Source organism: Anabrus simplex, chromosome 1, assembly GCF_040414725.1.
Source record: "Anabrus simplex isolate iqAnaSimp1 chromosome 1, ASM4041472v1, whole genome shotgun sequence".
Classification (NCBI taxonomy): Eukaryota; Metazoa; Arthropoda; class Insecta; order Orthoptera; family Tettigoniidae; genus Anabrus; species Anabrus simplex.
In genome coordinates, this window is record NC_090265.1 from 1,091,523,932 (window position 1) to 1,091,551,928 (window position 27,997).

Here is a 27,997-nt window from a genome sequence, read left to right on the forward strand (position 1 = left end):
TGAATTTCAGACCCGAACCAAGGCCGATCAGTTCCTAACAAACACTCTTTTAAAGGAAAAGCATCTAAAACCTTTCATTCCTTCAGCGTTGCTCTATAAGGTTGGATTGATCCGAGGGGTAGATAGGGATTTGACCGAAGATGAAATTAGCAATTTCGCTGAAACGTCCGTACCTACAGCCGGGCTCAGCGCATGAACAGACGCTCCATGCAGGAGGAAAAGGTCACATATATTCTCACAGGCACCATTAATTTTTCGCAGTCAGACGCTACCTTCCTTCATTTCTATTTATAGGGTTCGAACCCCGGTTGAACCTTTTGTGTTTCATCCTACTATTTGCCGTAAATGTCAACGCTATGGACATACTAGGAAAAATTGTAGAGCTCAAAGCAATAGATGTGCCAATTGCGCCCACAATCACGAAACCCAAGAATGTATGGATTCTCGTAGACAATGTATCAACTGTTCTGGGGAACATTCAGTGGGATCCCTTCACTGCCCCGAACATAAACGGCAACAAGATTTGAAGAAAAAGCAGGCTTTGGATGTTTCTACTTTCAAGTCTGAGTCTTATTTCACTCCTGTAGACAATCGGTTCGGTCCACTCTTGTCGCTCCAACAGTTTCCTCCTCTCCCGCGAACTTCTCAAGTTCTTCAACCTCCGACGTCCAGGAAAAGAAAATTCACGGTGGTTGTTACACCGCCTCCGCCTAGACATGGTCGTTCCCCAGGTTACAATGTACAGGGACATCGTGCAATTCTACAAATGCCTTCCTCTTACACGAGTTCAATACCTCCTATGTCTTCTGTATCTGGGAAGAGCATACAGGTACCTCCCAGGCGGGTTGATTCTAATGATACCTCGTCCCAAGAACGATTCCGGGACTCGACCCCGGTAACCGCCACAATTACAGCTATTACGGATAAAATATCTGCTTATGCTAGGGCAGCGGAAAACGATTCTAAATGGTCAAAAATGCTCTTAACCAAGCAGGAGGAAGTACTGGCACTTCTCAATTCATTAGCACGTTCGGTCTCCCCACATGATAATTCTACAATGGAATGCGCGTAGTGTCGTACATAAGAGACACGAAATATTTTTTTTCATATCATCCTCATATAATTTTGATCAGTGAAACTTGGCTGGCTCCAGCCAGACGATTTCACATACCAAACTATACCTGTATTCGCCTTGACAACTATGGTTATGATGGGGCTTGTATTTTGGTATCTAACAAACTACAATTCTCATCGAGACCTTTGCATTATAACATACCGCGTACACAGGTGGTCGCCATTTTTGTCGATAGCATATATTTTTATTTCTATCTATTGTCCACCGAAAATCCAAAGCACATAATCGAATTGGACGAAATTTTTCTCGCAACTTCCGCACCCCTTTGTCCTCGGGGGCGATCTTAACGGGCACCATCAGAACTGGGGATGCGAGGTCTCGTGTCCTAAAGGGAATAAAATAGCTAAAATAGCGGCCTTATATCATTTACGCATTTTGAATGACGGCTCACCTACTCGAGTGACGTCACCTGTTCTAAATAAGAGTGCTGTAGATTTAACCATATGTACTAGCGATCTGGCACGCAGAATCGAATGGGAGGTAGTCAAGGACACTAATTCGAGTGGTCATTTCCCCCATCTTTACTGGGTTTTCTGACAGTCAACCAGCCGCTCTGTCCCCGCTTAAAGTGAGTAGGCGGATGTTCCCCTTCAATACACCCCAGTTTCAATAGTTTTTGGTTCAAAAGTGATCTGATTTTGACGGTCGACAGATGTCCTATAATACCTTCACATTCATTCTCAGTGAATATTTAGATCTATACCATCCGAAACAGCCACATTTCCGACCCAAAATTATTCATTATGTTCGCGGGTGGGATGCTGAGTGTGCTGCTTTAATATAAAAACCGAAGGCAGCACTTCGCTCGTTTCGCCGTTTTGGAACGTTCCAAGCGTACTTACACTATAAAGCACTGGTCGCCCAAACTAAAAAGGTATTTAACGACAAACACCACCTGGCTTGGGAAGTCTTCATTTCATCTCTTAATAGACAGTCGTCGTCCAAACATATATGGCGAGCAATTGCCGGCCTGTCCAATCGTCTTAATAAATAAATGTTTTATTGCGCACAAATGTGCATGGAAAATAATAATGATAATAATTCTTATGAGCAGTCGTCTGTACAAAATTTTGTTAAGGATTCTATTCTCAGTTTACACTTAAGTACGTGATAGCGTTCACAGAGTTCGCCACATCTTTTGCACCTGCAGTCCGGACTTGGCTCATGAAAGCTCGCTTTAATACACAGGCGTTGGTGAAACCCATGGACTGAGGGTCTGGTCACAACGTGTCTCAACTCATAGCCTCCCTGAGTCCAGTTGCGGTTGATCATCGCATCACACTGGTAAAAGTCCCACCATGTGCTGTCTCTCTTTTGTTGAAGCTCTTGTAGGAGTTCCTTATACGCTGGAGTGGCCGGGAGCAGTAGTTTCAAACGCAGCTCTTCCACAAAGAATAATTCCCTCGACAGTTGGTATACGAGGCGTGATGGAGTGTACTTTGACAGGCAAAGTACTTTCTTTAAATAGAATGCTTTCACCTTCTCTATACTATGTAGTTGCCTCTTTCCAAGATATATCCATATGTTTTCTAATCCGTAGGTGGCTACAGGACTAACCTTAAGATGAAATAACTCGATGGCACATGATAGTGAGAGATGGCTCAAAGATCTGATGTCGTTAATGGATTTTATGGCAGCATTTAGTCGGTCTTTTACATGTAAAGAGAACACGTTCCCCGGTGTTTGAAAAGTGACTCCTAGGTACTTAAAATTTGTGACTGACTTTAGTTGTTGGTCATTGATTAAGAATGTTCCCCGTTTTCCTCCTTTTCTGAAGGTCAGAGAGACAGTCTTATTTTCATTTAACCTCAGCTGGTTCTCTTCTGCCCATTTCGTAACTTTATTAAAAGTAGTCTGCAAATCAAACTGAGAAGTTGACATCAGAACCATGTCATCTGCATACATGAGAATATTGACATTTTCTGAATCTATTCTTTGTACGATGTCAGCTGTGGCGGCAATGAAAAGCAATGGGCTTAGGGGGTCACCTTGAAGGACGCCAATGGTTTGAAGTATCGGATATGACTTGGTGATGCCATCACTAATCTCTACCCAGTTATCTGTAAGGAGATTCTTGATGATTGGAAGAAGATAACAACTAGGCCCGATGATATTTCGCAACTTCTCTAATACGATAACTCTATTGATCGTATCAAAAGCCTTAGAATAATCAATAAAGATTGCATGAAGTTTTCCCTTTGGAATTGCGAGGGCTTCATTAATATACTGCTGTAGACAATCGATTGCTTGAATGGTTGATCTTCTTCTTCTGAAGCCAAACTGGGAATCTGGGAGCTTGTCGTCTATTAATATTGTGAGGCGCTTACATACTAACTGAGTCAGTGTCTTTAAGAGAGTGCATTCCAGGGCAATTCCTCTGTACGAATTAGGGTCTGCTGTATCACCTTTGCCCTTGTACATCATTTTTATTGTGGACTTAGCCCAGCTGTCTGGTATCCTACCCTGTTGTAAACATTCATTCAATAACTGGCAGATGGATTCTTTCAACACTGGGAATATCCCTTTCAAATGTTCATTATAAATGTTATCTGGACCACATGCTTTCCCATTTTTTAGGCTGTTAACAGTTTCTTCTATTTCTTTAGGCGTAAATCTCTCTGAGTCATTCGGGATAACTGTTGGATCGACATAAAAATTGATTGGCCGCGTGTCCCTCTCCTGAAGAATTGCACGAAGGTGCGCTTCCCAGACATCCATTGGTATATTACGAGAAAACTTTGGCTGTTTAGGACGCAAAGCTTTGTAAGGGTCCTGAGTAGCCTCTTCAATTAAACGTTTTTCTTCCTTTTCCAAAAACGTCTGACGGGCTTGTTTAGCTATGGCTTTATATTCTCTTCTTAAATTAGCGTAGTACTCCAGTCGTTCTTTCGTGCGCTGCAATTTTGCTGCGTGCAGGGCTGACAAAGCTGTTTTCCTTGCTTTGTAGCATGCATCTGTAAACCATGGTTTTGCTTTTCTATTGTTAATTACTGTAGGAGGTATTGCCTTCTTAAGGATTTCCTCCAGTTTTAAAGCAGCCTGATTCAGAGTCCCTTTGTTTAGTGTATCGATTATTGCTTTGTTGTCTGAATCCTCTAGTACTGTTAAGTCCAATGTTCTTCTCAACTTTAAAGGCTGTAACTTCTTACTGTGCCTCATACCGTTTATTAGCAGCGTTGTTTTCACGGGCAGATGCTTCTTCTCAGCTTCCATGATAACACTTTGACATTTGGTGGTTATACTAGAATTTATGAAGACAAGATCAATTGTACTCATGCCATTATAGCATATATATGTCGGCTGTTCCTTCTTGTTGATTAGTATTAGCCCTTCTTCTTCTAGATAGCTCAAAACTTCTTTCGACTTCTGTAATTCTGTATCTACACGACAATTGAGATCACCCGCTAGGATGATGGGATCGTTCTTAGTAACCATATTCAAGCAGTTATCTATTTCTTCTATAATATCTGTGGATGTAAACTCTGGTTGAAAATAAACACATATAAGTACGCACTGCCTTGTTCGTATTACTAACGTGTTCTTTGACTTATGTTGTATAGCGAATGGTGCGAGATTCTCTTTGAAAAAGCAGGCGATTCCCCCTTTTGGCCTGCCAGTTGGGCCTTTATCCGCCAAGACATGAATTGAATAATGACTATTGATGTTCCACTCCGAAGTTAGGAAAGTTTCAACTAAAATTGCGATATCGTAAGTCTGTAACATATTCTGAACTGTTGTTGCTATACTCAAGAGTCCTTCTACGTTCCAAGATAGCATTTTAATTTCCTGCGAAATCAAGTCTTCCTTTACAATCAGACCTTGTTCACTTTCGAACACTGGGTGGAAAGGAGTTTCTTCTTTGTTGTTGGGGACGAAAGGCATACCGCCTTACACAAACATCCTGAGGCCAAAACTCTGGGCATTTCACCGCGTGAAGGTGGTCAAAGTCTATTCCTACCTTAAACGCCTTTTTTATTCCCTTGGTAGGGAGTTGTTCGCATAAGATGTCTCCAGTAATTCCATTATCTTTCAAGTATTTTTTTAGATCGTCTGTTTCGTTCGTTTGATGGACACTACCGACATATAACCAGACGGTCCTTGGGGCGGCCTTAAGGCTGCTACCGACAGTTTGTTTTGATCCCCTGACGCCGGCACTCGGCCTGCGAGAACGGTTACGCTGAACGGCTTCCGCCCAGGTTACTTCCTCATTTTCTTCATTTTCTTCCGACACGCCGTTGACCACTCTCGAGGTATAAGGTATGGCATCCATGATTTCTTGGGAATCTCTTTGCTGTTTTCTCGTCTCTTCGGGTAACGACACAACTGTACTGGTTGATTGGGCTGTTATTGGTTTTCTGGGCGGGTCAGGCGCCATTCTTTTCTTTCCTTCTGTATCTCGAGCTTTCTCAATTCTTTGGGCGGGGATGGAAAGCCTTGTATCTTTTGTTATTAATTCTCGTTCTGACTGTGATAGAGCTTGTCTTATTTCCTCCACGACAGTCTGCTTTATTATAATTTTATAATTTTCAGATTTTCAGATTTCTAATCTCCTCCCATATTGCTTTTAACTCTTCTTTGCCATTTTTAAGCATTGCAAAGTCAGCTTTGCATTCCGTGCATAGCCACATAAGTGAGCAGCTGGGCTTCTTGAGCGTGGCAAAGTCCCCTGCACTGACTGCCGCACAGTCTTTGTGATACCACCTCTTACACATTCCTTCACATTCAATCGCTGCATCAGTTTCCGTTACAAGCTTTCCGCAGCCTCCGCATGGCGTATCGGTATCTGTCATATCGACTCTTGGCATGCTTGTTATGTTACGATTGGTGACTGCGTATAGATTGTCTTTGGCAAGATGGCGGTTCCTGTAGGTCGTAATCCAGGCCTACGTTTGATTCGATGAATCACAGTCTATAACTATTATTCCATTAACTGATAAAATGGACACGCATAGAGGTTCGCTGTTACACTATGAAAATCACTATCCGTGTATTTAAGGCGGACTATCATTTAAAATCACTTTTTAAAAAAGACAGATAATTCAACTTCGCCAATTACCGGTCCAGCAACACATATTATACACATTGAAATCACATTCAATCATTTGCATTCCATTCACTGTGACAAAACATCATTGATTATTAATAGGCAGTTTTGTTATCCGATAGGCCGTGATTTCCAACTGTAACTGTCACTGTCGATTGTTTACCATGTTCAAATCAACAATGGTTCTCAGCGGCTAACACTAATAAGCTGTATGGCTGGTCATTATACATTAAACAAATGTACACAAGAATTCCGAATAACTGATCGTACACTTAACTATTTGCAGTACAGTTTGCCTGTTTCTATCTCAGATACGACGCATCACCGCATACATTACACATAAACAATTGTGAACTGTGACTTTTGCCCAGTCACTGCACACAAATATTATTTCACGTGTATATAAACACAAAGCTGATTCCACCAAATATATGTCAGTAGAGTTCTCATATAATCAGAATCACTAAAAGTATTACGATATGCACACGCAGAACCATGGATAGGAAAAACAAATCACATACACGAAAGTTAAGAAATAGGCAGTTTTGTTATCCGATAGGCCGTGATTTTCAATTGTAACCGTCACTGTCGATTGTTTACCATGTTCATATCAACAATGGCTCTCAACGGCTTCATGGACCACGGAACGCTATTATGTAACACTAATAAGCTGTGTGGCTGGTCATTAAACAAATGTACACAAGAATTCCGAATAACTGATCGAACACTTAACTATTTGCAGTACAGTTTGCCTGTTTCTATCTCAGATACGACGCATCACCGCATACATTACACATAAACAATTGTGAACTGTGACTTTTGCCCAGTCACTACACACAAATATTCTTAATCGTCTTAATAGTACCCCATCTACTTTACACTTCAATATGGAGACTCTTTTACACTTCTTTCAACAACGTGACTGGACGTGGTGTCTTACGACGATGTCCAACAACTAACCAAGATGAAAAAGAAGAAGAAGAAGAAGAAGGCAAGACCTTCGATCATATATCCAATATATCGTATTAATGCTCTAAGGGCAAGACAAATTCCCGTCTGGGGCTACCGTCGAGTGTTGGCAACAGTGATCGTATCTGTCATATGTTTGACATATGTGCTTGAAGTACTAAGTGTAAATAAAGCGCAAATCAACTAGGTATATGTCATTAGATATAATTTATGAAAATTCTTGACTGAGTAACAACTGTATTTGATGGAAAACAATGTATGACTGGCTCATTGTTCTCTAAGATTTTTATAGCTCAGTTCAGTCTAGTTCATAACCTTATTCATTTTAACTTAAAAATAGTGTATATTTTGGAATTTTATTTTCAAGTATAACTCCTCTAGAAGTTTAGATTTTACGAAGTATATCTAAGTATGCACGCAATATGAAGTCGCTCATAAATTATTCAATATCTTTATACTCTCTCACAGTCAAAAAGTAGTCAGTCTTTATATAGTTGCTCTCTTGTTTAGGTACTGCTGTCGTTGGGATTTGTGGAATCTGTCTATAGCAGCACGGGAAGGTTGAGGGAGTGGATATTGTTATCAGTGAAATACTGTGTAGGAGGGAAACTGACTGGAGGATGATAGGGGTTTGAAATGTGATTATGGCATGGGTATGTGGAAAACTGGTTGTGAGATTTCGGTATTCTAATGAGTGGGTACAAGATAGCGATCTGTGCTCAGATGGTTTTCACTTAACCTGCAGTGGTTCGTATGGAACCATTCAGGCAAACAGGGTGGATTTGGGAGCGGTAATTAGAGTACAGGGAGCTGGATGTCAAAAACGGATGACATGTACGTAGTTGGTGCTAAGCTGTAGAATTATTGTGACAAAGTGAATAGAATGAAGTAATTTAATTTATGTATACCAGATACTGTAATAGTTGAATAATGGCTAATAAGTGACATTATGGATGTGGAAATTTTCTTTCAGGACTGGAATGGTTATTGTAGAGACAGGATAGATTCAATAGTATTCGCATTGGTGAAAGACAAATTTGTAAGCTACATAAAACTTAGGGATGAAAAACATGAAATAACAGGCAACTTGATGGAAGGGGTGATGCTGACACCATATAATTTGATAAGATAATGAGTTCAGCTATGTGGGGAATGACACAAATAGGAATGTGATTGTAACAGGGATTCATCTGAATCAGAAAGAGATCAATTCGACTAGAGGGAAGAATATTCTAGTTGTGCTTATAAAACCAGATGACCTCTATAACTGAAGTGATAAATTGTATAAGTGTTAATGATTGTCGTAGTTAATAATAAATGGGGTAGAAATGAAGGTTGTAAAAATAGGACTACTAGGCAGTTATTTGTGTTTGATAAGAACATGATGAGGGAGTTTCTGTAAAGTAATTTATTATGATTGGTGGAAAATGGTAAATAAAAATGTAAACAGCCTGTGGGACTGGTTTAAAGCAATATTGTTAAGGAGTGTGAGAACGGGTATGTAGTTTTAAAGGTAGTAAGGAAATGGTAAAGACCCACTATATCATAACGGAGATATAAAGAGATTAAGAAGAATGTGCAGATTAGAAAGAATTAAGAGTTAGGAATGGTTGTAGAAGTAAAGAAAGATTGAAGGATCAGTTGAATTTTGAGAAGAAGTCAATTTAGGAAAACCTGTTATCAAGTGTAATACTTGGCAGTCATATGGATTTTAGTGATAAACGGAAGGGTATGTATTGGTACTTAAAGGCAGAAACGGTTTCCAGGAAGGACACTGTAGAAATTAATGATCTAGGGAAGTATTCCGGTACATGTGAGGAATGACAGAAGACAGAAGTATTTAGTCAGCAGTATGTGAAGATAGCCAGATATAAGGATAATGTCCAGGAAGAGGAATGGACTAATGCTAGCAAAGTTTGTTGTTTGGGTCATCAGTCCATAGACTGGTTTGATGCAGAACTCCATGCCACCCTTTCCTGTGCTAACCTTTTCATTTCTACATAACTACTACATCTACTCTAATCTGTTTGTCATATTCATGTCTTGGTCTACCCCTGCCATTCTTACTGCCTACACTTCCCTCAAAAACCAACTGAACAAGTCCTGGGTGTCTTCAGATGTATTCGATCATTCTGTCACTCCTTCGGGACAAATTTTACCAAATCATTCTCCTGTCATCAATTTGTTTCAGTATCTCGTCAATCATGATGATTCATTCTACCCATCTTACCTTCAACATACTTCTGTAACACTACATTTCAAAAGCTTCTAGTCTCTTTCTTTATGAGCTAGTTATCATTCATGTTTTACTTTCATACAGTGTCATGCTCAAGACGAAAGGTCTTCAAAAAATGTTTCTAATTCCTAGACCAATGTTTAAAGTGAACAAATTTCTTTTCTTATGAAAGACCTTTCCCCGCTTGTTCTAGTCTGCATTTTATGTCCTCTTCTGCCTTCATTTGTTATTCTACTACCCAAGTAGCAATATTAATTCATCTACTTCCTTTAAGACTTCATTTCCTATTCTAATATATCCTGCATCACCTGACTTTGTTCGACTGCAGTCCATTACTTTTGTTTTGGATTTATTCTTTTTCACCGGGCGAGTTGGACATGTGGTTAGGAGCGCACAGCTGTGTACTTGCATCCGGGAGATAGTGGGTTCGAGCCCCCACTGTCGGCAGCCCTGAAGGTGGTTTCCCATTTTCACATCAGGCAAATGTACCTTAATTAAGGCCACAGTCACTTCCTTTCCACTCCTAAGCCTTTCTTATCCCATCTTCGCCATAAGACCTACCTGTGTAGGTGCGACGTAAAGCAGATTAAATGATTTATTTTTATCTTGTAAGCCTAATCTTTCTCCAAGACTGTCTCCATTCAGCAGTTTCTCCAAATCTCCTGCAGACTCAGATAAAATAACAATATCATTGGCAAATCTCAAGAGTTTTGATATCTTCTCTATGGATTGTGGTCCCCTTTCCAAATTCCTCTTTGATTTCCTTTATTGCATGTTCTATATAAACATAGAAAAGGAGAGGGAACAAACAGCAGCCTTTCCTCACTCCTTTCTCGATTGCTGCTTCTTTTTCATAGCCCTTGATTCTTATCACTGCAGACTGATTTTTGTACAGTTTGGAGATAATTCTTCTTTCTCGGTATTTGATCCCGATTACCTTAAGAATTTCAAACAGTTTTGTCTAATCAGTATTATTGAATGCCTTTTCTAGATCTATGAATGCCATGTACGTGGACTTTTCCTTCTTACTTTCATCACCCGCTGTGGGTGGGGGACTCAGATTATGTATACACCTATGGTATCTCATGCCTGTCGTAAGAGGTGACTAAAAGGGACCCCAGGGGCTCTCAGCTTGGAAGCGTGGGTTGGCGACCACACGGCTCTTAGCTGAGTCGTGGCATTGCTTCCACTTGTGCCAGGCACCTCGCTTTTATCTGTCCTGTCTGACCTCCCTGGGTCAACTCTTGTTCTTTTCCGACCCCAATGGTATTAGAGAATTTGAGGCCTAGAGAGCCTTTCATTTTCATGCACCTTATGACCCTTGTCTTTCTTTGTCCTGTACTTAATTTTTCGAAGTGTTGGATCCCTTCTATCTTCTCTCTCTGATGCCCTGTGGATGGGGGATGCAAATGAAGAGTACACCCACGGTATCCCCTGCCTGTTGTAAGAGACTACTATAGGGGGCGACCAAGATATGATGATGTACTTAGAACCATGAGACTACTTGCAATTAGTTCTATTACATAAGGAATACCATGGGTAGACATTACTTGCAATTAGTACCACCATGTAAGGAACACTATGGGTCTACATTACCTAAGAGCAGTACCATTATGTGAGGAACACCATGGGTCTGGGCACTGCCTGTGATTCATCCATCATGTGCATTCCACCGAGGTGGGGAAGTGGGCGCTTGGTTTGCATAGACAAGTATCTAGCATGAGTAGGTGCTGAGCGCTGCACTCGAATGTGTTGGTTCCCCTGTGTTCAGAATGGGTCTGCGTTGCCTAAGAGCAGTACCAATATATCTGGAACACCATGGATCTCAGTTACCTGTGATTAGTACTACACCGGGTGAGTTAGCCGTGCGGTTAGGGGCGTGCAGCTGTGAGCTCGCATCTGGGAGATAGTGGGTTCGAATCCCACTGTCGGCAGCCCTGAAGATGGTTTACCGTGGTTTCCCATTTTCACACCAGGCAAATGTTGGGTCTGTCTCTTAATTAAGGCCATGGTCGCTTCCTTCCCATTCCTAGGCCTCTCCTGTCCCATCCCGCCATAAGACCTATCTGTGTCGGTGAGACATTAAGCAAATAGCAAAAGATTAGTACCACTATGTGAAGAACACCATGGGTTTGAGCGTTGCCTGTGATTAGTACCACACCGGGCGAGTTAGCCGTGCGGTTAGGAGCGTGCAACTGTGAGCTTGCATCCAGGAGATAGTGGGTTCGAATTCCACTGTCGGCAGCCCTGAAGATAGTTTTCCGTGGTTTCCCCATTTTCACACCAGCAAATGCTGGGGCTGTACCTTAATTAAGGCCACGGCCGCTTCCTTCCAACTCCTAGGCCTGTCCTACCCAATGTCGCCATAAGACCTGTCTGTGTCGGTGCAGCGTAAAGCCACTGGCAAAAAAAAAAAAAAAAAAAAAAAAAAAAAAAGATTAGTACCACTATGTGAGGAACACCATGGGTTTGAACATTGCCCGTGATTAGTACCACTGTGTGAGGAACACTACGGGTCTGCGTTGCCTGAGAGTAGTACCATTATGTAAAGAGCAACATGTGTCTGTGTTGCCTGCAGGTGGTACCATAATGTGTTATACACCGTGGATATACATTGCCTGCGATCAGTACCACTGTGTGAGCAACACCATAAGTATACGTAGCCTGTGATTAGTTCCACTAATACCAGCACCCGTAATTAGTCCCACCACATGAGAAACACCATGGGTCTGCGTTGCTTGTGAGTAGTACCCTTACAAGCTATAAATTTCATTTTTGTTCCGTATTGAAGAACAATTATAAAAATATATCAATTAAATAATATTACATTAGTCTTCGGACTAGTTTCAACCACTTAGTGGCCAACTTCAGCCAAATTAAAAATTAAGCAGATCATGTGATAACTAAAACATATGTATGTAAGATAAAGACAATGTTGCAGTAATAATTGTTCCGTGGTTTTTCGTGGATCACAGAGGTGAAAGAAGGTGCCGGGGTGAATGGGTCTAACTACAATGTCAAGAATTGAATTTAAAACGTGAACTGAAGGTTATATTTTCAAAACACAAAATTTAACAATTTTACAGGTACAAGTAGCAATCATTAAACAAGTCTAGGAAAGACAAGATTGGTGGTATAAACAGATCATGGGCTTTAAGCCCTCACTTTACTTTTTGTGAGCTCCTAGCTCAAATTTACAAAAGAGCACAAATTTATATAAGGGCAGAAATCCCCTAATACATGGAACACTATCAAGCCTCCCAGAAGCACTTTTGCAACACTTGAAAAAAGAGCTAACGTGCTCTTAGTTTTCCAAGCCTACTCACAGCAACATAGCATGAAACTCTAATAATCTCTGAACTTGAAAGGCACTATTTACAAATAGAAATCTTATTACAAAGAGGTATCTAGTACCCAACCTACAGGGCCTTAGAGAAAAAGAACGGGTTAAATAAACGGCCTGAGTACAATTTGAATGGAGTCGAAGACTGAGCTCCAAAAATAATTTTAATCCTATAGGGCGCTTGGCCGACGAAACGGGCTATTCCCAAACTACTGAGGTTGCTCGGATGGAAATAACTTTAATACATTGCAGAAACGAAAGGTTACAAGAACGTGGCACCTCAAACCAAGATGAAGGGGAGCTTGAGAGGGTACATCACACTCTATCCCCGATTTACAGTTAAAGATTTTATGAAGTAATTACATTAGCCACCAGAAAGTTACATTTTTAGAAAAGAAGGTTACATGGTTAACGATCTCGGAGCTAGCAAGAAATAAAGATGTTACGTGGCCATTACCTTTTAGAAGTTCTAGTAGCTGACGAAGAGGCCGCCCGCCTCCTGCTTTGACACACACACTCAGTAAGATGATGATCAATTGGCCAAGAAACCTGAAAATCCGCAGTTTATAAACCCTTGGGGAAAGTTCGAGACCATTCAAGATTAAACTAGCCACACCCTCTCATTTTTATTGGTCGGTTTGAAAGTTACTCTCAAAATCGAAGAAGAAGGCTGTGATAGGTTGAACATTAATTACAGAAATTTGGGATTGGCTAATTCAAAACTGGCAGAAATAAAAAGGAAATATTGCCAACCCAAAAATAAATGAACATCAATCAGTAAAAAAAACCTTACGAATACAAAACTTCTTTAAATCAAAAGTTCTTTCACTTCGCACCAGGGTGCATGATCATAGTTTTTAGTAGTGACATCTGTGGAAGAATGTCCAAACTTCCTGATAAATGGCAAACAAAACAAGTAGAAATTCACACAGTTCAGGAAACTTCACAATAACAAAATTACATCAGATTTTAGTGGTGCCATCTGCTGAGTAAAGTTCTAAGTTGGTGTAGTTTCAGTTTCACTGTTTTACCCATAGAGGAGTTCATTTAGGCGCTAAATTTGAATGCGCGGCGTTGGGGTGTACCTCCCGGTACAATAATTATAACAGGTAAAATACATATAACAGCAAAAATTATGGTTGTGATCTTGTCAAATATGATGATGTCTTTAAGTTGAGTTAGGACCTCAGGCAATGAAGTAAATCTGGAAATGATAGTCAGAATTAGGAAGGAATAAACAAACAAAAGAGAAATTAAAAAGGAGAACAATTACTTATGCTCGACGATGCCGAAGTATAAATACTATATGCCAGAAAACTGGATCTTTATGAGCTCATTATAGTTCAAGTTTCATTATGATACAGGTTCTCCACCAATCAGAGTTCAGATTTTTATTATGATACAGGTTCTCCACCAATCAGAGTTCAGATTTTCATTATCATACAACTGTTAGACCAATTAGGTAAGGATAGCATCGCACCTGCGCTCAACGCACTAGCTTCGCAGTTGTTTCCTGTCAAGGTCTCTGATCAACTCACGGAAAATCAATAATCCAGTGCATGCACTCTGCGCTCTGTTCAGTAAACTCAACTGTCAAGCGACACCTCGACAGAAATTTATGAATATTTAAAAAATAGAGTTATAGTTATCGTCAAGCATAAACAGTCGTATGCAACTCTCCGATAATGGTAATCAAGACACTCATATGGAAATTATTAAACTCTCTTTGCTCGTTTTATAAACGTACTCGTGTCTTAATTACTGCCATTATATGCTTGTTGCATAATGTACTATTATGAGACTCACCTCTAGACTGAAATATACAGTACATCTAATGACTGATGTAGAACAAAACACTGACATGCTAGAGGAAGCAAACAGGCCATGCAAACAAAGGAGTGAATAGGAAACAAAATACTGACAAGCTGTAGGAAGCAGGCAATGGAAACAATGTTGATAAGGAGAGGAGGAGAGGGGGGATGGGACAGCACATGGGTGATACCATAAGTTCACTAATATCGATCAAGATATGAAAATTCTTAAAGTTATAGAATAAGGCCCCCTGTTCAATATCATGGAAAATTATTTTATTACACGTTATGAGTCTCATTATGATAGCCATATTGGAGTACAGAATGTAAAAGTTTGAAACAAATTTATTTAAAAACCACCATTCCAATACTTTAAAATCTCTAAGTTTAAGATACAAATACTACATACATGTTAAAATGGGACATGTTTCGCTTAGGCTTTGTAAGCATCTTCAGCCATACTTAATCTAAAGCAACCGAGCTCGATAGCTGCAGTCGCTTAAGTGCGGCCAGTATCCAGTATTCGGGAGATAGTAGGTTCGAACCCCACTGTTGGCAGCCCTGAAAATGGTTTTCCGTGGTTTCCCATTTTCACACCAGGCAAATGCTGGGGCTGTACCTTAATTAAGGCCACGGCCGCTTCCTTCCCACTCCTAGCCCTTCCCTGTCCCATCGTTGCCATAAGACCTATCTGTGTCGGTGCGACGTAAAGCAAATAAAAAAAATAAAAAATAATTAAAAAAATTTAAAAAAATCTAAAGCTAAGTCAGGGCCTTGAACTGGGTTTCTCATTAAAGTATAATAATACAAGATAAAACAGTCATAAAATCTAGTTAGTGGAAAAAGCAATACTTAAATGCAAATAAAATTCAGTAATAAACTTGTCATAGTATTATATGTACATGGAATGAATACTAGTGTTCATCTAAAAAAGTACACGTTAGTTATTTGTAGAACGAGACAGTCATAATGATCTGACATACATTTGGATTGTACAGATTGCTTGACATTAATGAAGCGTGGATTAATTAAAAATGTTGAAAAATAAAACTTCGAGCGTTGTTGACTGAGAATCAGGTACCTAGAATACAGTAGAGTTGTTGATTCCAAGTGTTTCCGTAATAAGGTCAAAAGGCGCTTGAAGCACCAATATAGAAGTGTTGTGTCTCCTTCTAGAATAATCTTTGTAATAGATTGTAGTCGCAAGCTGTCTAGCGTAGATTCAACAAATAGGGTGTTCAATAAAGCCTTAGATGTGGGAGAATTCGCAATGTAGCGCGTGGTGAAAACTGAAATGTGTAAGAGAATAAATGTAAGTTTTGAAACATAGAGAGCATTTTATTAAGGAGTGGAAGTTTAACAACGCTTACCTCTAGTGTTGACAGAGAGGTGACTAGTCTTGTTGGTTGTCTGAGACGATCTGGCAGTTGTTATTCTACTGCGACCTGTATTGTAGGGGTGTGTCTGTGAAGGCGGAGAATGAGTCAGGAGAGGGGAGGTAGGCGGAGAATGAGTCAGGAGAGGGGAGGTAGGCGGAGCATTTGAGGACATTAGGAGTAGGTGGAGGGGGTGTGGCATGAATCGGTGACTTGGGAGTGGCTACTACTGTGTTATGGAAATTGCTGACGTGTTTATAATGAAATATTTTCATGAAGTTATTTGTATTTATGTTGAAGACTGTGAGTAATTTAGGGATTTGTTCAATTAATGGGCTATTTGTGTCAAGAACATCGTTTAGATTACTATTAATGTGTTATAATGCTGGTCTAGAAAAATATAAACGTTTTCAAATTCGGTCGTCAGTTTACTCTTGTTGACGTGTTTTATAATATGAAGGTCTTGTTCAATCGTGGTAAAGTTATGGCCGGTATCCTTCATATGATTGCTCATGGCGGAATATTTTCTATGTTTTGAAGCATTGTAATGTTCCAAATATCTAGTTTTGAAACTGCGTCCGGTTTGTCCTTTGTATGTAAAGTTACATTGGGCGCATTTGAGTCTATAAATTCTGGAATTCGAAAATTTATTGTGTATTGAATTTACGGTATTGGAGTTAAAAAATATATTACAATTCGTGTTACGAGTTTTATACACGATTTTGACGTCATATTTCTTTAGCAGATTGGTTATACGGTATATAGCCGGGTCAGTAAAGGTAAAAGCAGCAAAATTCATTTTTTCGAGTTTTTCGGGAGTTAATTTTGAAGCGGCTTTTAGTTTGATTTTACCTATAATTTTATTGACCATATCTGGTTTGTAGCCGTTGAGTTCAGCTAGATCTTTAATGTAACCAAATTCTTTCTTTCTGTTAACATTAGACAGCGGGATTTTTAGAGCCCTGTGAATTAAACTGTAAAAAGTTCCTGCTTATGAGAATGTGGTTGCAAAGAATCATTCTTTATAGTCAACAGAGCAGACAAAGGTTTCCTGTAAATTTGGAATATAAATTTATCCTTAGCCCTTGTTAAATTTAAATCCAAGAAATTCAGATAATTATTGGATTCGTCTTCTTTAGTGAATTTGATATTAGTGTCAAGGTCATTGAGGTACTTTAATATATTATCACTGTTATTTTGATGTTTGTCAATGATAGCAAATGTGACATCTACAAATCTCAGCCACAATTGAAGACCATTGATTCTGTTAATTATCTTATTCGTTTCTAGGTTGTCCATGAAAATGTTGGCAAGAATACCCGAAATTGGGTCGCCCATTGCAAGGCCCTTTTGATGGTAGATTTTGTCGTTAAAAGTGAAAAAGTTATTGTTTAGAACAAATTTCAGTAGATTGATGAATTCTTCTATTTCAAATTTGCTTAAGTTGTTCTGTTTTGAAAGATTAGTTTTAATGATGTTGATAGTTTCATTTATAGGTATATTCGAATACATATTGACAATGTCATATGAAACCATTATATGATTGTGTTGTAATTTAAATTTAGAGAGTTTTTCGCAAAAATCGATGGAATTTTTGACGTAGGCGAGGTTATTAAATTTAAAGTGTTTACTTAAGAAACTGTGTAAAAATTTAGAGACATTGTAGGTGGGGCTGTTTCTGTAGTTTATGATAGGGCGTACGGGTACTTTGTTTTTGTGAATTTTTGGTAAGGCTTTGGCCGTTGGTAGTTTGGGATTCATTAAAATAAGCGTTTGACGTTCGTGTTCTTGTAAAAGAAAGGACGAATTTTTCAATAAATTCTTTAAATCTCGTTGGATCTTAGGGATTGGGTCTTTATTTATTATGATATATGTATTAGCAGAAAAGAAGTCTTCAGTTTTTTTGATGTAGTCATCTTTATTAAGCATCATGGTTGTGGAACCTTTGTCTGCTTTCGTAACGATTATATTCTTCTTAATTTTATTCTTTATCTCGCATATCTGTTTCTCGAGAATCGGATCGGACTTGGATCTTAGTTCATTTGCTAAAGAAAGGAGTTTCTTTTTTATTTCGTATTTGATGTCATTTTGTTTATCAACGGGAAGTTTTGAAATATTGGACTCAATTTCGGCAATTGTAGTGATTAAATCGTCCGTATTATTAGGATTAGGCCAATTAAATTTCAACCCTTTATTTAGGAGAGCCATTTCACTTGACACAAATAGCCCCTTAATTGAACAAATCCCCAAATTACTCACAGTCTTCAACATAAATACAAATAACTTCATGAAAATATTTATTATAAACACGTCAGCAATTTCCATAACGCAGTAGTAGCCACTCCCAAGTCACCGATTCACGCCACACCCCCTCCACCTACTCCTAATGTCCTCAATGCTCCGCCTACCTCCCCTCTCCTGACTCATTCTCCGCCTTCACAGACATACCCCTACAATACAGGTCGCAGTAGAATAACAACTGCCAGATCGTCTCAGACAACCAACAAGACTAGTCACCTCTCTGTCAACACTAGGGGTAAGCATTGTTAAACTTCCACTCATTAATAGAATGCTCTCTATGCTTCAAAACTTACATTTATTCTCTTACACATTTCAGTTTTCAACACGCGCTGCATTGTGAATTCTCCCACATCTAAGGCTTTATTGAACACCCTATTTGTTGAATCTACGCTAGACAGCTCGCGCCTACACTCTATTACAAAGATTATTCTAGAAGGAGACACAACACTTCTATATTGATACTTCAAGCGCCTTTTGACCTTATTACACAACCACTTGGAATCAACAACTCTACTGTATTCTACGTACCTGATTCTCAGTCAACAACGCTCAAAGTTTTATTTTCAACATTTTAAATTAATCCACGCTTCATTAATGTCAAGCAATCTGTACAATCCAAATGTATGTCAGATCATTATGACTGTCTCGTTCTACAAATTACTAACGTGTACTTTTTTAGATGAACACTAGTATTCATTCCATGTACATATAATACTATGACAAGTTCATTACTGAATTTTATTTGCATTTAAGTATTGCTTTTTCCACAAACTAGATTTTATGACTGTTTTATCTTGTATTATTATACTATAATGAGAAACCCAGTTCAGGGCCCTGACTTAGCTTTAGATTAAGTATGGCTGAAGATGCTTACAAAGCCTAAGCGAAACATGTCCCATTTTAACATGTATGTAGTATTTGTATCTTAGACTTAGAGATTTTAAAGTATTGGAATGGTGGTTTTTAAATACATTTGTTTGAAACTTTTACAAAATTGTTTTATCCGTCTGGAACAGTTTTTCAATCCTAACTTGAATCTAAATGAGATTTCAGAGAAATCAAACATATTATTTGACCTTTTAATGCAAGACCGTAACGGGACACATGGCCCAATACTTGGAAGGAAGATGATGATGATGATGAATTCCTTTAGTAATCATGTCTCAGATAAAAAGAATTCTTTCTTTCATAATCTCTTTAAATTCCCCTCTCAGCAGCAGTCTTCCTTTCTGGATCATTCAGCCCCACCTTAGACACCCCTCCCCCTCCCACCGTCTTCCTTTCCCACCCCTCATCCCTTCCCCTATCCTTCCTTTCCCTTCTTTATCCCCCCTCATAAATAATTTTTCCTCCTTTTAAATTTCTTTTTTGTTTGTTCATTCCTCCCTAATTCTTGCTATCATTTCCAGATTTACTTCATTGCCTGAGGTCCTAACTAAACTTAAAAGGCGACGTCGTATTTGACAACAAGATCACAACCACAATTTTTGTTGTTATATGTATTTTAATGTTGTAATTATTCCTGCAACATTGTCCTTATCTTACATCCATACATATGACCATAAGGGATGGGAATAAATTACTTGCAGCAGTCTTTGATAGATTCCCTTCTGGTATCAAGTCATTTAAGAAGACCATTAGTGCTAGTGTAAAGAAAAAAGTAAAAGTTGTAAATTACGGATTTTGTGCTTGGTTTAGATTGTGAAACTAGTAGTTTTTCTTGTGGTATTCTCTTTCCTGGGAATTGCTTGTTTCATGATGTTGTTATTGTTGTTGGGTAATTACCAATGTTTTTAACTTCACTTTATTATCACTTGTAATGTTAAGCTAGTAGTAAGTTCAACGTATAGTATTGTAAACCTTAGTGTTAAGCACTGGAAATACTTAAGTTTTGTGTGAATTTGTAATATGATGATGGATTTAGAATTTTTAACTTAAACCAGTAGTATTTCTTGTATTATTTTCTTTCCGTGGAATTGCTTGTTGTACTCTTGTTTGTTTGTTTGTTTGTTTGTTTGTTGTTGTTGGGTATTATGTTAACTTTACTTCATTATTACACCACTGTAAGTGACCATTGCCACTGGGATATTTCCCATATGCGATGTATTTGTTAATAATAATAATAATAATAATAATAATAATAATAATAATAATAATAATAATAATAATAATAATAATAATGACCTGTTTAATTTTAATTTTGGCTGAAGATGGCCACTAAGTGCCGGTTCTACCATCTACGGGTAAAATAGCGCGTAACTTGCCCTCTGCATAAAAGGATGTTTCTATTCGACCACTCCCAGGTAGCACTGTCAGCAGTATAAATCATAGTTACCCGCCACGTAATTTATCGGCCACTTCAAGGGCCCAAAAAGACTTTACCTGCTGGGCAAGCTTCGAGAGCTGAACATTATTAGCTGTATATCTGGTGACATACAGATTAAATTAGCTTAGTATATTGATAAAAGCATGATACCATAAGTGATCGATATTGTATTACAGGATTTTGAACATTATTTCTTCCCTTGAGTTGCAACGGTCACACCAGCCTCTCACATCGACAGTGTCAGGGACACATTTTATACGTCAAGCTTTTGCAATGAAACTACAAGGATATAAAATCAAAACCTATTTGGAAATCATCTAAAATGGGCTTTAATTTTCTAATTTTAATTTTTCAGTTTTCAGACACCAGGTATAAGTTCATATATGTATCTCAGTTACCCCAAGCGTTCTCGTAGCGTAATGGCTAACACGTTCGCTTCGTAATATGAGGTGTGCAGGTTTGAGTATTCCTTATGCCGAATATTTTTTACTTTCGTTAGTAGTGTTGTATTCATGTGCATGCCTCTTTTCATATGTTCTTTTGTTAATAATATATTTCATTGAAATGTTTAATCACAATATTATGCCTACTAGGAAAATGCTTTTTTTGTGTGCTACTCATAGAAAGTGATGTTATGATATAATGATTTCGTGCGACTATTTCTAGCAGAGTGCAGCCCTTGTATGGCACACCCTCCGATGAGGGTGTGCGACATCTGCCATGTGTAGGTAACTGCATGTTATTGTGATGGAGGATAGTATTATGTGTGGTGTGTGAGATGCAGGGATGTTGGAGACGGCACAAACACCCAGGCCCCTGGCCACTGGAATTAACCAATGATGGTTAAAATCCCCGACCCAGCTGGGAACTGAACCTAGGACTCTCTGAACCGAAGTACGCTGACCATTCAGCCAATGACTCGGACAGTGTTATGATTAATTCCAATCATTAGTATTGTAGTAAAGCATATAGAATATAGGACTGTCGCCCAGGTAGCAGATTCTCTATCAGTTGTTTACCTAGTCTTCTCGTAAATGATTTCAAAAAAATTGGAAACTATTCCATTCCCTAATTCCTGTTCTTCTGAATGGATATTTACCCTGATTAGTTCTTTACATGAACAGTATCTTCCAACTTATCTTCATAAAGTTAAACATTAGAATGAAATGCATTACCAATAAATGGAAGCATGTGGAACTAAACTAGGTCACAGACCTAATTGCAAATAGAGGATCGTGGAGATACTTAATCTATTCACAGAAACCTGCAGATAGAATGCTCAATAAGTCCCTAAAGAAGATGTGCGTGTGTATTTATATGGAAGCGCGTAAAAGAGAGTTAAGAACAACGGCAGGGAACGTTAATACATTTAAAAATATAAATTAGAAAGACGAAGAGAACCTGCATACCTTCTATTACGGAATGAGCATCTTGACCAATCTACTATGAGAATACTTTCCAAAACGCTGCCTTGCAGCGTAAGAAAATGTAATCTCAAGATTTTAATACAAATTAGGTATTGATTTTGAAGCTCATAGATTAAAATCACGAAAGCTTGACATAAATCATTGCCCATAACTCTTAAGACTCCCCTTATTAGGCTTTTTGGTAATAATCAGCACATGCAAGCACAGGAAAATAAGACAATCAAAATGAGCTTCATACATTTGACGGTAGATAGCATCTCACTTGAAAGCGAGAAGTCGAAAAAATCAGTCTAGCCGACCCCGCATATCGGTGTCTAGCTCCGGGTAGCTACCTAGCGCTTGCGCGTAGGTGATTGCATGCAAGCCAAAGTACCAGCTGATTTACACCCCCAGGTAGTTTACCTCCCACACAGCTGCCAGCCAGTTTACCAGCAGATGGTCGAACCAGCCCTAAGTGGCTGAAACTAGTCCCAAGACTAATGTGATATTATTTACTTGATATATTGTATTGAAAAAAAATAAACCCTCTTGTCAATTTATTTCTTATATAGTACCCTTATGTGCAAAACACCGTAGGTTTTTGTTGCCTGTGAGTGGTGTCGTGTGTGACATACCATGGGTCTACATTACCTGTAATTAGTACCACCATGCGAGGAACACCATGAGTCTATGTTACTTTTGATTAGTACCACTATAGGAGAAACACTATGGTTCCGCTTTACTAGCGATTAGTACCATTCTGGGGATTTCATGGATCACAGAGGTGTAAGAAGCTGTCTGTGTGAATGGGTGGACAAGGAATTAACTAGAGAATGAGTTAACACAACCAATTTTTAAATTTTTATTTCCTTCCTTAAAAAAAAATTAAAATCGGATAAACAGACTATCTGAATCAACAATAACAATATTATAATGCAAAACACTTGCACTCTTTCTAGATATATCTAAAACCCTAAGTGGGCTTATGGCCCAAAGATACAGAGGCTAAGCCGGGGTGATTAAATAAGAAACTTTAAATACCAAAAGAGTGTTAAGAATTTTAGAGGTTTAGAAACTTTAGTCACCCCATACCAAGTTGAAACCAAGTTGAAAGGGAATCAACAGAGGGTAATCACTCTTTGTTCCCTTACATTAAATATTTCCCAGTAGAGAATAGAACAGAGTGCTCAGACCGGCCAAAAATTCTACATTTAAACCACCAGATTTAGAAATTTACATAAAATAAGAGGTTTGAAACCTTCCCATCAAGCTATCTGCCACAGCTATCACATGTTATGAAAATTGCCAATTACCTTGAGTTATTGAGCCTTCCAAATGCCGCTCGCGGCCCCTGCCCCTGAAGAACACGCCGCACTCAATTAACTGGAGCGATGAAGATGACAATAGGCCCTAAATTGCCCAGCCTTTATAGTATTTTTGAGGGGAAGATTCCAGAACTCTTTATCACCGGAAAACATTCTGTTTAATCCATCTGCGACCGTATTCTCAGATCCCCGGATGTGTCGCATGTCAAACTGAAACGCTGAAATCCGAATTGCCCATCGGGCAATGCGCCCTGTACGATGGGGCCTAGCTAAAACCCAGCTCAAAGCCTGATAGATAGATAGATAGATAGATAGATAGATAAAGAATGGGTGAACCCTGCCTTTGCAGGGCTCCACACGTAGGTCTGTGAAAACCCTTTGTGTCCCTTAAACGGGTTTGCCTAGTCCAGCCCTAGTGCTCCTATAAAGGATACCAGTGTCCGGATGTTGGCATTCCTGATGTCTTCCAGGCTCACGAAATGTGAGCCAAGGTATCGATGTCTAGTGCTTGCAAGAGCCTCGCACTGACATAACACATGTGCGGAGGTCTCCTCCTTCCTACCGCATCTTCTACACATCGGATCCTGACTGATTTTCATGATGTGTAGGTGTCTCTGTAAGGTATTGTGGCCTGTCAACAGTCCAACTACCATTCGCATTCTGGTCCTATTCAAATTTATCAGGACCTTTTTATAACTTTGGCTAGGCCCTTTGATAAGTTCGCGTGCCTGCCTTGCTATAGTTAACCTCTTCTAAATGTCTAAGTGAGACTGGTTTGTCCACTGGGATATTACCAGTTTCACGCTTTGGAGTGACACTCCCAGGAAGGGCTCTGGTCCTATGAAAGGACCTTTTGAGCCTTGTTTCGCTAGTTTGTCAGCTTCTTCATTTCCACTGATACCTGTGTGCCCAGGGACCCATAATAGGGTAACTGAGCTAAATTCACACAGCTGATCTAACATCCTTTGGCATTCCCATACCATTTTTGATGTTGTTTTAACTGCCCATAGTGCTTTTAACGCTGCCTGGCTATCGCTGCAAATAGTTATGCATCTTCTGTGTCCAGGCATGTTCCATATATATACAGCACAGGCCAGTATTGCATATACTTCGGCCTGAAAAACAGTAGCGTATTTACCCATAGGTAGAGAGAGCCTTGTCTTAGGCCCCCAGACCCCGGCGCCTGTGCCCGTCTCTGTCCGCGGGCCATCTGTGTACCATGTACAGCCCCCAGACCTAAGACGGGCCCCAGCATCCGCGGCCCACTCCTCCTTTGTGGGTATCACCACTGTGAATTTATAATTCAAATTAAAACTAGGCTTCATCAGGTCCCCGATCATCATTGTCGTAGGGCAGGTCTGGTGAAGACTTGTGAGAATAGAGGCATGACCTTTATTCGGATTCTTGAAGGACCATCCTCCGAGTGACCAGAGGCGGTAGGCACTCATTCCCGCTATTTCCTTAACATATAAATGTAAGGGGGGAAGACCTAGGATGGCCTCCATTGCACATAATGGTGTAGTATCCAGTGCCCCTGTTATTCCTAGACACGCAAGTCTTTGGACACTGTTTAACTTGGTGGTCACAGTTTTACTCTCCAAACTTGGCCACCAGACTAAAGATGCATAGGTGATCGTGGGCCGTACAATAGAAATATAGAGCCACTGGACCACCTTAGGTCCTAGGCCGCAAGTCTTTCCGACGGCCCTGCGACAGGCCCACATAATCTTGCGAGCCTTATCCACCTTATGATCTGTTTGTTTCTTCCAACTCAGTCTTGCCTCAAGGATTACCCCTAGGTACTTAACTGAGATTGTCTTAACTAATTTTTTCCCAAATAGGAAAGGCTCTGACAGTCCGTCTAGCCTCCTCCTCCTGGTAAATACCACGAGCTCCGTCTTGTCGGGATTAACCGACAAGTCCATGTTGTGGAACCATCTTTCCACCCTACGTAGGGAGCTCTGTACGAGCTCTGAAACCGTACTGGGGAAATTTCTCACCGCCATCAGGCTAATGTCATCTGCATAGCCTTGGGCGTAAATTCCTCCAACATTTAACCTGGTAAGTAGTTCATCCACTATCAGACACCATAATGTTGGTGATAATACTCCTCCGTGTGGACACCCCCTGTCTATATTAGCTCTCAACATAACTGCGTTACTCAGAGCCTGATTGTCTGTCTCTAATTCAAATTTAACATGCTGAAGGTAAAGGTGGAATTTTTCTAAGACAAAGAGCGCGGCCAATCCCTCTAACTCATATATAGAGTATTGTCTTGAGGTGACAAGGTCCAGAACGCATAGCCAATGGGCCGTTTTCCGATTTCGGTTTCCTGAAAAGAATAATAATTTTTTTTATTACATGACTAATTCAGCCTATCTCTAGATAACCGAGCTCGATAGCTGCAGTCGCTTAAGTGCGGCCAGTATCCAGTAATCGGGAGATAGTGGGTTCAAATCCCACTGTCGGCAGCCCTGAAGATGGTTTTCCGTGGTTTCCCATTTTCACACCAGGCAAATGCTGTTCATAAATTTAGTACCCATGGATGCGAAGCATGATGCTAGAAAAATGCTCTTCTGTTTCTAGCATTTGTACTAAATTTTTGAACATCTTGAGAAGACAGCGCGACTACAACTCAGTTGATCTTTAAATGGAAAGCAGCGTCTCTTATGAGCCAGCCTATATTGATTTCCATAACCAGCAATTTTAAGGATTACTTTTACAACTTTTTTAATGTCATACGGCGCACTGGACTTTTTACGAATCTCTATTTATTAACATAGTGTAGCGCATCTCTCGATTCTTGAGCCTCCACGTGCAACAATCTCCTTCCTTCAAGTTCCAAAAAGCAGAAGAGCCTTTCTAGCATCCAGGTGTTATTACATTTATGAATATCTTAGGAAAACGACGTGACTTTGGCTCAGTTGTTCTTCAAATGGATAACAGCATCTTTAAGGAGTCGGCATATATTGAATTCCTTGACCAGCAACTTAAGGATTTCTATCTTTAACAACTTTTTTAATGTTGTCCAGCGCACTGGACTTTTTATGAATCTCTATCATAGAGCTATTTTTTAACATAGTGCAGCACGTCTCTCAAATCTTATCTCAGTTTCTCACATGGTATGTACAATTTTGAGACCTTATGTGTCTTTACATTGTTTAATTTCTTTGATAGTTATGTATTTAATTTGCTTTAGGCAAACCTACTGTTAGGTCGAAACTAGTCCCTAAACATATATGTAATTTAAACTCTGTACAATTTGTATTGAAAAGGTGAACCTTAATAATACATTATTTTAACTCTATTACAAGCATCATCTCCAAAAGTAAGGAATTGTGAATTGGATTCACTGATTGTTTTGGATTCATTGTCATTTTTTCATCATCTTTTGTTTTAGATTCTAGTCAGTGGATACATTTTGAAGTTTTCTCATAACGCAATCAGTAATTCTGAGGGTATATCATCAATTCTAGGTGTCTTGCTCCTATTTAGCTCTTTGTGAGCTTGCATTCAGGAGATAGTGGGTTTGAATCCCACCGTTGGCAGCCCATAAGATGATTTTCTGTTGTTTCCCATTTTCACACCAGGCAAATGCTGGGTCTGTACCTTAATTAAGGCCATGGCTGCTTCCTTCCCACTCCTTGCCCTTTCCTATCCCATCATCGCAATAAAACGTATCTGTGTCGGTACGATGTAAAGGAACTTAAAACAAAACAAAAACTGTTGGGGATCATGCGTAATGACTGTGAGAAACAACATACAATGCATTGTGGCAATGTGTATTTGTTTTCCTTTTATTGCATAACACAGTGATAATTTTGTATATTTTGGCAATCTTGTTTTTTAGGCCTAAGTATAAATTAGCCTTTTTTCTTGCCTGGTTTACTTTCATATCATAAGTTGTGAATTTCATTATGGTCCGTATTGACAATTGATCACTATCAAAGGGTAGAGAAGGGTCCACCTATTCAGTACCATTAGCTTGTATAATGTCCCATATAACTGGTACTAGTTTTGACCTCACATACATTGGGTCATCTTCAGCCACGATCCACTTGGATAACATATGCTCACATGTAACCAATAATAAAGAAAACAATCTGGTATGTCTCAATTTAAAATCCAAATTTAAAATATTGATGAAGTCCGACAACACATCCAAAATTAAAACTAAATGACACATCAAAACTGCTACGAACTACACTGTCTCATCGCTCCTACTCTCACCCCCCCCCCCCTCCCTACCCCTCACCTGCCCCTCCTCACACATCCCACATCCAACACCTGCCATCATAAGCTATACTCCTGTTACCTCTCAACAGTCAATTCAGTGTTGGTGTCCGTGCCAAGCGCGCACAATTTACGAGGAACATAGGGGTGAGTCTCATATTGCTGTATATTAATCTCAATCTTCTAGCTCCCTTCTTTTCTCAATAATTTACTTCAAATATTTTCTTTTTAGACATTCACTTCAAACCAAATTAAACAATAGATCACTACATCTGATGAAAAGGAATACTTATTCAAGTTATGAATGTTCCCCTTTTCTACCCTTTGATAGTCAGTTGTCAGTACGGACCATAATGATATTTGTAACTTATGATGTGTTATTTGTTGTCTTATTCTAAGTAGATAAAAAGGCCTGTAATTTTTATTTACATTATTTTAAAATAAAAAAGTAAGTTGTATGATTAACCCCTATGTTGCCGAATGAAATTTGGA

The 27,997-nt window shown here is 39.3% G+C and overlaps 1 protein-coding gene across 2 annotated transcripts in view; it reads left to right on the forward strand.

Annotated features, from left to right (window-relative positions):
• Positions 1-7,237: 7,237 nt before the first annotated feature.
• The window catches only part of YL-1 (Vacuolar protein sorting-associated protein YL-1), a 108,519-nt gene continuing 87,759 nt past the window's right edge, over positions 7,238-27,997 (forward strand). Inside the window, exon 1 of one of the 2 annotated variants that reach the window (XM_067150409.2) lies at positions 7,238-7,335. The gene's annotated coding sequence lies outside the window, so the exon portion shown is untranslated. Of the gene's footprint in view, positions 7,336-7,740; positions 7,802-27,997 lie in introns of those variants that run through there. The other variant, XM_067150417.2, reaches the window with a different exon arrangement.